The following is a 14,206-nucleotide window of genomic DNA, read 5'->3' as shown; positions in this document are numbered from 1 at the left end:
ACTCCGCTAAGCACCCCGTGGTGGCCTACCCACGCTCCCAAGTTAAGAGATGTTGGGTTTTAGTCGCCTCTTACGACAGGCAGGATATGTCGTTTGTGTTATTCTACCGCCCCCACCTAAAGTGGGGGGGGGGGTGATTACGACCAACGTGGTCTGTCCGTAGTAATACCTCTGTTTTTACATCAAATTGCCGCTTAAATGTTATTATTTTTCCACTCTCCCAAGTTTGATTTCAGCATCTAAAATGGCTGAGAAACGTGAAACGATAGTATTGAGTATTGAGTAAATGAAAAATATTAATCATCTAAGGAAAGGTGAAAAATGCTACAAGTATCGCACCAGTTTATGATGTCGATAGAACGACAGCCAACGAAATCTGGAGTGATGCGGACAAAATTGAAAGCCATGTTTCGAAAACGCAAAGTATCGACGGAAAACTCCTAAGTGATGAAACTAGCGAAAAATAATCGGTTGGGCACTACAATGCATGAGTGGTTCGTGCAAGCCGATAGCCAAGGGATTTGCCTTTCGGTACAAGGAATAATCGCCAAAGCTTGGGAGATCTGTCTTTCGAAGCAAGCATAGACTGGCTAGATCAAATTTAAATTTCGCCACGGCATTAGACAGTTGAATATAACCGATGAAAAACTGAGTGAGAGTAGTGCAGTGATTTTCTTATGTTATTCTATCATCTGTCTTTGTGCTGTGTTTACCAGTAGGTCAAGTATGACATCCCGTCATTCGACAGTCCGTCTACACTCTAGTCTACTGGCTAAATGGTATCGCTCCTCGACATCTCAGAATGCAAAATGTTCTAGTTCGAGAGTACAGAAATAAATTGTCCAGTCCTCAGTTACCATTTTATGCTGCTATTTCAGACCAGGAACTCTTAAATCTTCGATCAACTTCAAGGAAACCTCTTGATAGACTATCTGTATAATTTATTTAGTCAGCGAAAGTCTTTAACCTGAACCACCTCTAGGGGCACCAAGACCTTGGCATCGGTGTGGGGGCTTGTGTGCTTGTTGATTCCGAGGGCTGGCCAGCTCAGGGTTACCCATGCTGGATTGGCCTCGGTGTAGGCCAAGGCTAACAAGGTGTCCCCCAAATTGCCTAAAAGGTGTCTCTACTCTTTATTCGTCATTTCTCTTTCTACCCTTCTATTCTCGCATCCTTTCTGCCTCGGGTCATAAAGTTCTATGGAGGTTTAACCCTCTTCCAATCACAAGTTTCGGATCGTGCCGTGGTGATAAGTGGCTACTGGGAGAGTAGTTCTTAGCGACCCCTTCTAGATACAGGGCACCCTCTGGAATATATAGCCTTGCCTTTGGTACGTCAGGGCTCTGCCAAAGGTCGAACTTCTTATCCCGGGTAATCGTGGGACCGAAAACGGAAACTCCTTCTTCTTATACTTTAATATTAAATAAGGGTGACATCCTTCAAAAACAGCGTCATTAAAGCGTCGGAAAAGAAAGCGGAATATTCCAACACCAGTTGACTATGTATATGGCGAGCGTCTGCATCGATTCCTGGTTGTTTCCAGCATCCACAGAAAGAGCTTTTTATAAGAATGCCCATCCTTTACCAGTAACTCAGTTGAAGACATTGCTGGTGGTGAAGTCAATGAGACGCGAAAGCTCCGTGATGGATGCGTCCTTATAAAGACATCGGCGGCTAACCAGTCAAGACGGCTACTTAAAGCCGAAACTTTCGGGAAGGTTGAAGTTTACATCGAGAAGCACTACTCACTGAACTCCTGCAAAGGAGTTATTTTCCACAGAGATTTGGTTAAGGCTTCCGGTGATACAATGATCAGATTCCTAGCTCTGCGTAACTGACGAGAAGCGGTTCAAGAGGCATGTCGGTGATAAGCTGCTCGATACGGGCGCTTTCATCTTGACATTTGACGTCCAATCCCTATCCGAAATGATAACGATTGCAATGTATCGTCTGACTGTTCTTCCGTACATTCCAGCACCAATGAGGTGCTATAACTGCCAAACGTTTGACCACACCTCATTGCGATGTCAAAGCTCGACCACCAGAAGATGTTTGGGAAATGCGAGCATGCCGCTGTCGATTGCACACCATCATATGTGTGTGTCAACTGCACAGGTGTGGATGCTCCTATCTCCAAGGAGTGTCCCACATTTATACAGGAGAAGAAGATCCAGGAGATCAAAACTCTAGATAAATTTTCTTATCCAGATGCTCGGAGAAAATTCAAATCCATGGCTACTCTGGAGTCCTCCATCTCCTTTGCAGAAAAGGTGAGTCAAGTACGTATCTCCCTACAGAGTTTTGTACCAGTTAGCAATACATCACAAGCGTTGAAAAGTCGTAGTAGCCATCAACAATCAGCATCAGCCACCGAAACTGGAGATCCCAAGAAGTCTGGGATACCAAGTACGTTATTGCCGACGTTGGCTGGGAAGCGCCCTTCTCAGGAACGTTCGGCCTGGAAGTCCTCCTCCGACAGGGTGGGGATAAAGACTTGCACTAATAGGGCTGGAAAGATTCCCAGCCTTCCTACCAAAGCCCAGAAAACAAAGGAGTCCCAGGGCTCCCCTAAGAAGTCGGAGAAACAGCCGTCTAGAACTCAATCGGGGATCACCTCACCCACGAAAAATCCTGGCAAAGCATCTGCTAGGGCTCCTCCAGAAATTTCGAAAACGATGGACAAGAGTGAGGGGTCTAGTCGTCCCCTTGCTCGTTCACATTCTGGGGAACCTAGTTCTCCCAGGAAGAAGGTCAACCGTTTCCGATCAATGAGATCACCGTCTGCGGAGTGTTCAGTCGCAGTGTCTCCCTCTTCCTAGGAGACAATGGAGATTGATACACTAATTAACGCAGATGGTGATAACACCAACACCGACCAGGACGGCGAAAAATGGATGTTAGTAACTGGAAATAAGGGCAAACAATTGCCCTAATTTCGTTGCGCTACCTATCCACACAATGGCACTATTGCAGTGGTACTGAAATAGTTATCACTGTCGCCTAGCTTAGTTACGTAAATTGATATCCGTCTCTGCGGCCACCATAGTCTGTCTACAGGAATCTCGTTTCAGACCTGGACACGGCACGACTGTGAGAGGATATCGTCTTTATTCTAAAGACAGAGTAGCTGTAGATGGTGCTGCGACTGGGGGCGTTTGTACCCTAGTCCGGTCTGACATCTTCAGCGACGAAGTACCGCTCCGTACTCAGCTAGATGCAGTTGCAGTCGCGCTCCCTTGCCAGTAATGACAAAGGTGTGCAACGTGTACATTCCACCGGACTCGATATTGAAATGCGTGCACTACAATATTTGAACGCTCAGTTACCTCCTCCTTTCCTCATGCTGGGAGACGTAAACGCCCGTGACACACTCTGGGGTTCTCCGTTTCCCTGTGTTAGTGTGAGGATAATCGAGTAATTGATCAACCAGTTCGATCTTTGCGTGGTAAAGACGGGGGAACCGACATATTTAAGCTGCGCACATGGCACATTCTCACAGCTGGATGTCACTTTGTGCAGCCGTGCGATTTTTCCCCTGCTACGGTGCCAAGTACTCGATGACCTCTGTGATAGTGACCCAAGCGCTGGTTACTTCGTCGGGAAAATTGGCCAGAATTTTCCAAACGCGCAGTGATGGCCGAAGATATGCTAGAGTTGCTAACGACCACGTTTCTTCCATTACTACTGGAACTCTGGCTGCTACTGAGGAAACAATTCCTCCCTCGTCCGGTATTCCTCTCAGGAAACAGGTCCTATGGTGGACCTACGAAATTGCAGCAGCCAATCGTGATCGCCGACGGGCTTTTAAGCATCATCGTCGGAATCTTACGATGGCCAGTCATATTACATTTAAGCGTCTGCGCGCGAAGTCCCGTTTTCTGATCCGAGAAAGTAAGAAAGCTACGTGGGAAAAGTATGTGTCTTCCATTACGGCACATACTCCGTCATCACAAGTGTGAACCAAATACAGAACTTGATCTCAGTCCCCGGAATCTCCATTAATGGAGATATAATTACGATTCCTTCGTCTCTGCGTACCACATCGCGTCACATTTCGCAGATACGTCCAGCTCTGGAGATACGACTCTGCATTTCTACCAATTAAGCGGGAAGCAGAGGCATACCATCTCTCTTTCCCCTCCCTTGCTTCGCATATCTATAACGTGCCTTCCATGGAGTGGAAGTTACGGAGTGCACTAGCGCTATGCAGAGATACGGCTCCTGGACCGGACAAAGACAAAGTTTAAGTATTTGAGTGACTGCTGTCACAAGGATATTCTCACCTATTCAACAAAATATGGAGTGATTGTTTCCATCTCAATGGCGTGAGGGAATTGAGATACCAATACCCAAGCCACGTAAAGATCCAAAACTCGTGGATAGTTATAGGCCAACGTGCCTTACAAATGGCCTCTTTAGGGTATTTGAAAGGATGGTCAACTGGCGTCTTGTGTGACCCATGGAAGAGGAAGGCCTCTTGTATAACTACCTTTGTGGTTTACGCTCCAATAGATCTGCCACCGATCATCTGGTCAGGCTGGAGAGCGCAATTCAGGAGGCCTTTCTCCGGAAGGAACACCTAGTCGCCGTGTTTTTGATCTGGAGAAATCGTACGATGCTACCTGGCGATGCGAGATTCTCTTCACACTACACCAGTGGGGATTTCAGAGAAATTTGCTGCGTTCAAGAAAATGGAGTACCACAGGGATCTGTACTCAGTGTCACGCTGTTCGCAATCGCCATCAGCGTCATAGTTGCCGCTGCTGGGTCTGCAGTAGTCGTTCCATCGTTGTATGTAGACGATTTAGCACTACATTACAGCTCCGGAAGGGTGGCGTTTGCTGAGGGACAGCTGCAGCAAGCTATTTATCGAGTCGACAGATGGGAACTGCAACGTGATTTTCGATTTTCAGTGGCGGAAACCTCAGTTGTACACTTCTGCCGACATCGGCTCGTGCGTCCTGAACCAGAGCTCCGATTGCAAAACAGTGTCTTACCAGTGGTAGACAACTGCGGATTCCTGGGTCTCCATTTTTATAAGAGGCTAACGCGGAAGACACACATCCGGCAGTTGAAGGTTGCCTGCATGAAGAGACTTAACATACTTAAGTTTCTGATGGGTACTACGTGAGGGGCTGAGCGTGCGGTGCTGCTACGTTTCTACATGGCAATGGTCCTCTCCCGTATGGACTATGGTAGTGCGGTTTATGGCTCAGCATCAAAATCTACACTGAGCCTTTTAGACAGTGTTCATCATACTGGACTTCGGCTGGCAACGGGACGGGAGCATTCCGTACTAGCCCCATTCCCAGCCTACTCACTGAAGTGGGAGTCCATCTTTACGAATAAGGAGGCAGCAGTTACTCCTCACGCACGCTGCCAAAATGCGTGAAATGCCTCTACATCCAAACTATCAATGCATCGTTAGTACGCAATACCACCAGAGGTGCCAAGACCGGCCGAATGCCACACGGCCGGTCGGGTTTCGAATTAATAGCCTGTGTAGTGAATTAAATATAGATATCTGTGGTTGTCTTGGACAGACTTTTAGGGAGGTACCTCCGCGGTTAGTTCCGCGACCGTGTATACGTCTAGACCTATACGTGGACTTAAGGTGAACGGGGATTTCTCCGTTTATTGGAGGTATTTCCAGGACTTCGTTCACCAGTATCCGACCACGAGACATATCTTCACGGATGGTTCTGAAATCGGAGAAAATGTTGGTTGCTCTTTCGTCACGGATGATATGAGCAAGATGATCTCGCTTCCTAGTGTATATAGCGTGTATATTGCGGAGCTTTACACCATCTTACTGCAGTTTGCACTGAGTGACGAAAGAACTCATCTTATGTTTGCCGACTCGTTAAGTTCTCTGCAATCTATTGAAACCTGTACCTCGCAAGACCCACTGGTGCAGCATATTCATGACCTTCTAGCCAGGTTAAGTGATGCTGGCACCAGAATCACTTTCACGTGGCTTCTAAGCCACGTTGGGATTGCGGGAAATGATGTTGCGGATGAAGCTGAAAAGGAAACGGTACTTTTACCTCCAAGAACTATGAAGGTATTTGGTAAAGATATTTGTTCTCAGATACGTCGAACCATCTTGGCGTCCTGGAAATCGGAGTGGCTAGCTATCCGAACTCCTAAGAAGCTGAGAACAATTTAGACAACCGCAGGCCACGTGGTATAGGGGGCAACGCGTCCGCCTGCCACCCGGCGGCTCCGGGTTCGATTCCTGGCCGGGTCGGGATTTTTTATTGTAAATGATTAATATCCCTGGCTGGAGGGACTGGGTGTTTGTGTCTTCCTTAACGTTCCTTTACTCACATTCAACACTTTACACTTCCGCCATTTACATAATTTCTCGCAGGTTCCTCACTTATGGTGCAAGTAGGGGCAAACGATCTTCATAGGTCGACGCCCAGATCAAATAGCATTTTAAAATAAAAAATAAGAAAGGAAGACAACCACCGTGTGGTATTCCTCTTTCCGGCTTTTACGGAGAGTGGCCTTAGTATTGTGTATTCTGAGGACAGGTCACGGACGTTCTACGCACTCTTATCTACGAAAGAGGGAAGGCCCGCCAGTGTGTTCTTGTGGTGCCGACTTTACCGTGGCTCACATCCTCACAGAGTGCTCCGATCTCTCTGGCCTAAGACGGAGCCTTGGCCTGCAAGGGAACACTCGAACGCATATTACAGCTGATCTCGTCATCCGCTTTAGTGCTACAGTGGATTAATCAAGTGTACCGTATGTTAATTGCAGGTGTTCTGTTTCTCAGGGAACTCACGTTACCTTTTGATTCGTTAGTGATTTTTCGGCTAAATTCAATAATTTTTTTTGTTTTATTTTGTACTACATTTCGAAATTTCTTCGTTGAATAAATATTTTTGTTTTATTTTTAATTTTTTCCACTTAATTTGTTCAGTGAGGATGATTACCTAGTTGTACTTCCTCTTAAAATAAAAATCGCCACCACCACCACCACCATTTAACCTGGAGTAAAAATGGGAATAAAGGCACCTCTACAATGGCATCATGTCAGACGACAAAAATCTACACCTCCAGGATATGATCTGCCCCGCCCATTATGGGCCAGCCTAAATGAAGTAGTAACGAACCATGGACGCTGTGCTGCTTCGGAAGTTCTGTTGGGTTGGAAACAGTCATTTTCCTATGACTGTGGAAACAATACACAGACTATTCACCATATCGTCTTTGGATGTCCTATCAGATATTACGGAGGTGACCGGCAAGACTTAGTCTGTGTTACTCCTGAAGCATCTGAGTGGTCGAAGAATTTTGTCTATCGTGTGTAATGACTGCTGGACCAGTCAAAATCACGAACGGTTTTGTATGTTATTAACGTAATAGTATTTTCATTTCCTAAGTTAAAGTATAGGGCCTAGTGTAATGCGATAATCCGTCATGGTCTCGGTCCCAACTCCTGACGAGATTCTTCTCCACGTCTGCTACGTCATGGTAAAATCATACTGAGGTATTTTCAAATAAAATGATTTGTGATATTAAAGGAGCTCTTGCCTGTTCCCAAAATCTGTACTGATTTTAAGGAAAAATATTTCATAGTGGTTATTGGGAATCCTAGCCTCCCTTACTTTCCGCCGTTGCTATAAGTAGCAGTATCCGGAAGTCTCAGATACACTACCATAATTCTTTATGCTGTATATACCATTTCAGATGTCTGCGTATACGATCTCTCACCAAACTCACGAACTGAGAAGAAAGGCGGACACACACTTGTCAGGCAGCGAAAGGTGGGTAGTGGAGAGTGCACCTGAGCGAAACGAGATCACAAACGGAATACAACGTGCCACGGACTCGGTTGACCTTTCAGCATTACTTTATAACAATATTTATTATTTACTTATTTATATTCTTACAATTTCGTGTTTGTTGCAGGTCGTGAAAGGTAAGATGATAAGCTCTCCATTGGAGAACGCCTAAACGTTGAGTGGCTCCTAAATTAAATGATTCTAAAACGTGGTTGATTAGGAACGCCCATTAATGATGCTTCCAGAGGCCATCACGTTCTATCCTACGCGCAATATAGTTCATTGCTCCTTAACCAGGAAATTATATATTTTTTTAAAATTTGTTTTACGTCGCCCGGACACAGATAGGTCTTATGGCGACGACGGGATAGGAATGGCCTAGGAATGAGAAGGAAGCGACGGTGGCCTTAGCTTAGATACAGCCCCAGCATTTACCTAGCGTGAAAATGGGAAACCACGGAATACCATCTTCAGGGCTGCTGATAGTGGGGTTCGAACCCACTATCTCCCGGATGCAAGCTCATAGCTGCGCGCCCATTACCGCACGGCCAACTCGTCCGGTAATTATATTTATAGACGAAAAGATTAATGACTATGTCCAAGTTACTCATAAACGCCTTAATTTCGGTCACTAGTTCAAGTAACGAATGTGAAGGATTGTTTTCTAATTGAGCATCGATTCCGTGTTAAGTTTACAGTGTATTTAACGAGCAGATTACCTGGTACCAGAATTTTCCTAATCATAATATAACGATGGCCTAGATTGAATACCTCGTATCTCAAATAGTTCTTCCTATCCATTATTTCCCTTAAGAATGGTCACGCCTCCCAGCCACATTTGGATATGCAGTCCATCAGAACAATGTTCGTTGGGATTATTTTCCTATGCTGGTGCGTAAAGTAGAATGAACCTTATACAAATTATACTCTAGGAGTTAGTAAATAAGTCACGCAGACATACTTTACTATAGTGCGGTACGGTAAGGTTCCTTTTCCTTCACAGGGTGGCAGAGGAATAAAGAACACAACGAACATTGTTCTGATGGACTGCATATTCATGAGTGGCTGGGAGGCGTAACCAGTCTTAAGGGAAATAATGGTTAGGTAGAACATTGTGAGATACGAGGTTTTCATTCTAGGCCATCGATAAAACACAAATGTTCAGATTATTATGTTTAGAAAAATACGAATATATTTTTTCGATTATAATGGCTGCAAGTGTAGAATCTTGAGGAACTCCTTTGACCACCTTTGTTGGTAACACATTGCTGCCGACCCTGTAAAGTAGGAGCCCATCCAGTTCAGGGTGATATTACGAAAATCTGATTAGTAAGTTTTTGACAGTAACAAATCGTAGTCTAGAGAATCGGATGCCTTGCTGAAGTCGAAGAGGACCGAACGTTAATGTTGTTTATCTTTCGTCCATCGCTTGTCTTATTTCACTTTATGTAAGGTAATATTGTGATTGCTACGGAAACCTGCTTGCAGTTGATGTCGAGTACGTTTTCACTCACATAAATTTTAATTTGACTGTAAACAATGTACTCTAGTCCTTTAGCTACTGTCGAAACTATGTTAGTGGATCGGTAGTCACCAGCATGTGTCGGGGCCGGAGTATTTCGTCGTTGCCGGGACGAAACCTCCTATGTATTAATATTTTTGGTGATATACTGACCCGCAGCACATACATTATGAAGAGCGAGAATGCCTTGACAACTGTTACACAATATTGCACCTTAGATGACAAAGCCTTACCTGCCAAAGTTCTAAGCTAAACTATTTCACATAGGAGGTTTTGTCCCGGCAACGACGATTTGCCAATGGATGTACCAAATTCATTTCCACATCGTGGTGTACACGCCATTCTGTAAGAAAAATTGTACATGTATGTTAACACTGCTCGAGTTCTTCTACTCATCTACTTGCAATAACAAACAGAAACATATCTAGCAATATCAGTATAGTTTTGCAAGAAGTAACTAGGAACGCCCAAGATCGAATATTGGAAGGGAAGCAATCACATCCTGGACGTGAAAAAATGTCTCGAAGGTCATTCATCCTCAACTTCCACCTCTAAACTATCTTAAACATTAGACAGGAAAGGTACTGTATCTTTACTTTTTATATGTTTGTATTTAGTTTGTAGTCACTTTAAACCTAAGGTCTTATTGTGACTTCTAATTCTACATTTTACTTCAAACTACTGTACCAATCATGGCAGTAGAAAGTGAGGAATAAGAGGAATATAAAAGATTTCGGTATTTTAAATTGAACAGTTACATTATTAATACAGAACACTGTATTTAAAAACATAATTATCTGATTGGACAGTGAAGGAGATGACAGGGCCTCCTTAATATTCTTAATATTATTGTGCAGATGGGAGGCTGTTTCTTCTCAAGGAGGTAGCTGTGACTTATCTTGGAGTAACCGATATTATATTCTAGACTAGCAAGATACCCGTGCTTCGCTACGGTATTATACTGAAATTTATAATTGAATGCTTATTGTTTTATATATAATCCGCTGAAATTCGCGATCTGACTCGTTCCCTGAGGGAATCCGCCAAAATTCGCGATCTGACTCGTTTTCTAATAGATTACGGCAAGTTTCCTCCCATCATTCAATCTTTCTTTCCAGCAATCGATTTCGTACTTCCCGGGCTAGGTCCAGGTATTCCACCCGGCCAGTTGGGTCCCTAAATGTTTCCCATCTTTTCCTATAAGCATTTTTTATATATATCAAATCCTTCAGGAGATCCGGCGTGGTGTCGTCTTGGGTGCCTTGGCGGTACTGAACCCGCGGTCGGACTGCATTCTTAGTCATTACCCGTCCAGGACCCGTTTCCAGCGCGGTCCGCACATTTGACGACGGTCCAGAACATTATTATTATTATTATTATTATTATTATTATTATTATTATTATTATTATTATTATTATTATTATTATTATTATTATGTTCTGAACCCCACAGCAAGATGCAAGACCGCTACTTGGCGGTAAATTACATGTGCTGCCATTGTCATTGTTGAGAATGTGACCAGCACCATTGTCGCGCGTAGGCAAGTGTGCGGGATTTCTGGCGATACGAATGACATACTTCCGTGCATTATTGACCTTATTATAGAGGTGAACAATAGGACGGTCAATCGCATTCCTATCGTTTATTTCAAATGTGTTAAAATTTTTATTTATATGCCAGGAGAATGTACTGTAATCTAAGAACGTTCTCCGAAGGAAAAGATGGCTCTTGAAAACGAACCCAGAAAAGATTAAAAATGATCGGTTTATGATCAGAATAAGTACATCGAAAATCTACAGCCTGTTTCCAGTCATTCCACAGGGTCAGGAATGGAATGAATAAAGCCCCCCTCTAGCGGCGACAACAGGAATTGTGCCGGCTGCCGAAACCTGTCGCACTCCTCTGTGGCAATGATTAATGAATGACAAATGAAATGAAATGATATTGGACAGTGTTGCTGGAATGAATGGTGACAGGAAAAACCTGCCCTGCCTCCGTTTTGTCCAGCACGAATGTCACATGTAGAGACCAGGATTTCAACCACGGAACCCAGCTGTGAGAGGCCAGCGCGATGCCGCCTGAGCAACGGAGGCTCCTTATAAATACATTATGAACAGTAAAATCAATTGGTCTCACCTCAGTTTACACCCCACCGCCGTTAAGTTTATTTACACCCCCCCCCCCCCCAAAAAACTAAAAGATGGCATGTTTCTTTATTTTTAAAGGAGATTCCAAACACCAATGTTCACGTCTATTACCTTTAGTTTGGAGATAAAAATAATTCACTTTTTTCACTTTCACACTCCTCCCCCCCCCCAAGCGAATTTTTCGGCAAAAAACATTTGTTTCTTTAATAGAAAAGGATCGTCTAAATACCTATTATCACGACTCTAACTTCTTCAGTTTTTGATTTATGTGTCCTCATGAAAGGAATTCAATTCCTTTTCACTCCCGCCCCCCAAGATGATTCCCCCCCTAAATGGGTTTTTCTTTGTTTTTAAAGGAGAACCAAATACCAATTTTCACGTCTGTAGGCCCTAACAACTTTAGTTTTTATTAGATGTAAGTATTCTCATGCAATTAAGTCAATTAATTTTAAATTCTTTCACCCCCCCCCCCCCGCATCAATTGATTTTCCGACAATAGGTGTTTCTTTACTTTTAAAGCAGATTCCAAATATCAAATTTCACGTCTGTAACAACATTTTTGAGATAACAGTAGCCTAATTAAAATAATTCAACACCATTTTCAGTCTCTTTTACTCCCCACCCCTCTACACCCAAGTGGTATTTCCGAAAACTAAAAATACACGTTTCTTTATTTTTAACAGAGATAAAAATACCATTTTTCACTTCTGTAACATGTTAAGTTTTTGAGATATACTGTATAAAAATTAACCCCCCCACTTGTCATCCCCCATTAATTGGATTTTCCAAAAGCAAAACAAATGTTTGTTTATTTTGAAAGGAGATCCCAAATACAATTTTCAGGTCTGTAATATATTCAGTTTCTGAGATTTAAGTATCCTCATTAAAGGCATTCAACTCCTGTTTCACCCCTCCTATTGGGATTTTCCGAAAACAAAAAAAATAACTGTTCCTTTCTTTTTAAAGCAGATTCTAAATACTAATTTTTACATCAGTAAACTTTTTAAGTTTTAAGATATAGACACACTCATTTTAAAAATTCAGCCCACTTTTCACCCCCCCCCCCCATTATTTGGATTTTCCAAAAACGAAAAAATACGTGTTTCCTTATTTTTAAAGTGGATCCCCAATACCAATTTTCAGGTCTGAAATATCTTCAGGTTCTGAAATATAAGGTGCCTCATTAAAGGCATACAACCCTTTTTTCACCCTTTTCCACCCTTCCTATCGGGATTTTCCGAAAATAAAAAAGACGTGTTTCTTTATTTTTAAAGGAGATTCTAAATACCATATTTTACACCTATAAACTTTAAAAGTTTTGAGATATAGATACACTCATTTTAAAAATTCACCCCCTTTCCACCCCCCCCCATTAATTGGATTTTCCAAAAACAAAAAAATACGTGTTTCCTTATTTTTGAAGGAGATCCCAAACACTAAAATTCACGTCTGTAATATATTCAGTTTCTGAGATATAAGTATCCTCATTAAAGGCATTCAACCCATTTTTCACCCCTTTTCACCCCTCCTATTGGGATTTTCCGAAAACAAAAAAATACGCGATTTTTTATTATTAATGAAGATTCTAAATACCAATTTTTATATCTGTAAACTTTAAAAGTTTTGAGATATAGATGCACTCATTTTAAAAATTCACCCCCCTTTTTTCCCTCCCATTAATTGGATTCTTCAAAAACAAAAAAATACGTTTTTCTTTATTTTTAAGAGAGATCAAAAGTACCAATTTTCAGGTCTGTAATATCTTCAGTTTCTGAGATATACGTACCGGTATCCTGATTAAAGGCATTCAACCACTTTTTCACCCATTTTCACCCCTCCTATTGGGATTTTCCGAAAACAAAAAAATACGTGTTTCCTTATTTTTAAGGAAGATTCTAAATGCCAATTTTTACATCTGTAAACTTTTAAAGTTTTGAGATATAGATACACTCATTTTACAATTTCACCCCCCCCTTTTTCACCCCCTTAGCGACCGAATATCCAAAAATCCTCTCTTAGCGAGCACCTACGTCTTAATGTAAATGTATCCCCAAAGTTTCATTTCTTTATGACCAGTAGTTTTGGCTCGGCGATGATGAATCAGTCAGAGAGTCAGTCAGTCAGTCAGGACAAGTTATTTTATATACACTGACTGACAGAGCAAATGCAACACCAAGAAGGAGTGGTTCGAAAGGGATGAAAGTTGGGGAAAGAACAGAGACGGCACGGACGAAAACTGATGTTTATTTCAAACCGATATCCAGGTTACACAATGTGCACGGCATCGACTCAGTAGGATGTAGGACCACCGCGAGCGGCGATGCACGCAGAAACACGTCGAGGTACAGAGTCAATAAGAGTGCGGATGGTGTCCTGAGGGATGGTTCTCCATTCTCTGTCAACCATTTGCCACAGTTGGTCGTCCGTACGAGGCTGGGGCAGAGTTTGCAAACGGCGTCCAATGAGATCCCACACGTGTTCGATTGGTGAGAGATCCGGAGAGTACGCTGGCCACGGAAGCATCTGTACACCTCGTAGAGCCTGTTGGGAGATGCGAGCAGTGTGTGGGCGGGCATTATCCTGCTGAAACAGAGCATTGGGCAGCCCCTGAAGGTACGGGAGTGCCACCGGCCGCAGCACATGCTGCACGTAGCGGTGGGCATTTATCGTGCCTTGAATACGCACTAGAAGTGATATGGAATCATACGCAATAGCGCCCCAAACCATGATGCCGCGTTGT

The sequence above is a fragment of the Anabrus simplex genome, chromosome 1 (assembly GCF_040414725.1).
Source record: "Anabrus simplex isolate iqAnaSimp1 chromosome 1, ASM4041472v1, whole genome shotgun sequence".
In the NCBI taxonomy this organism is placed as follows: domain Eukaryota; kingdom Metazoa; phylum Arthropoda; class Insecta; order Orthoptera; family Tettigoniidae; genus Anabrus; species Anabrus simplex.
The sequence above is the reverse complement of the archived record's forward strand: the minus strand, read 5'-3'. Positions refer to the sequence as shown.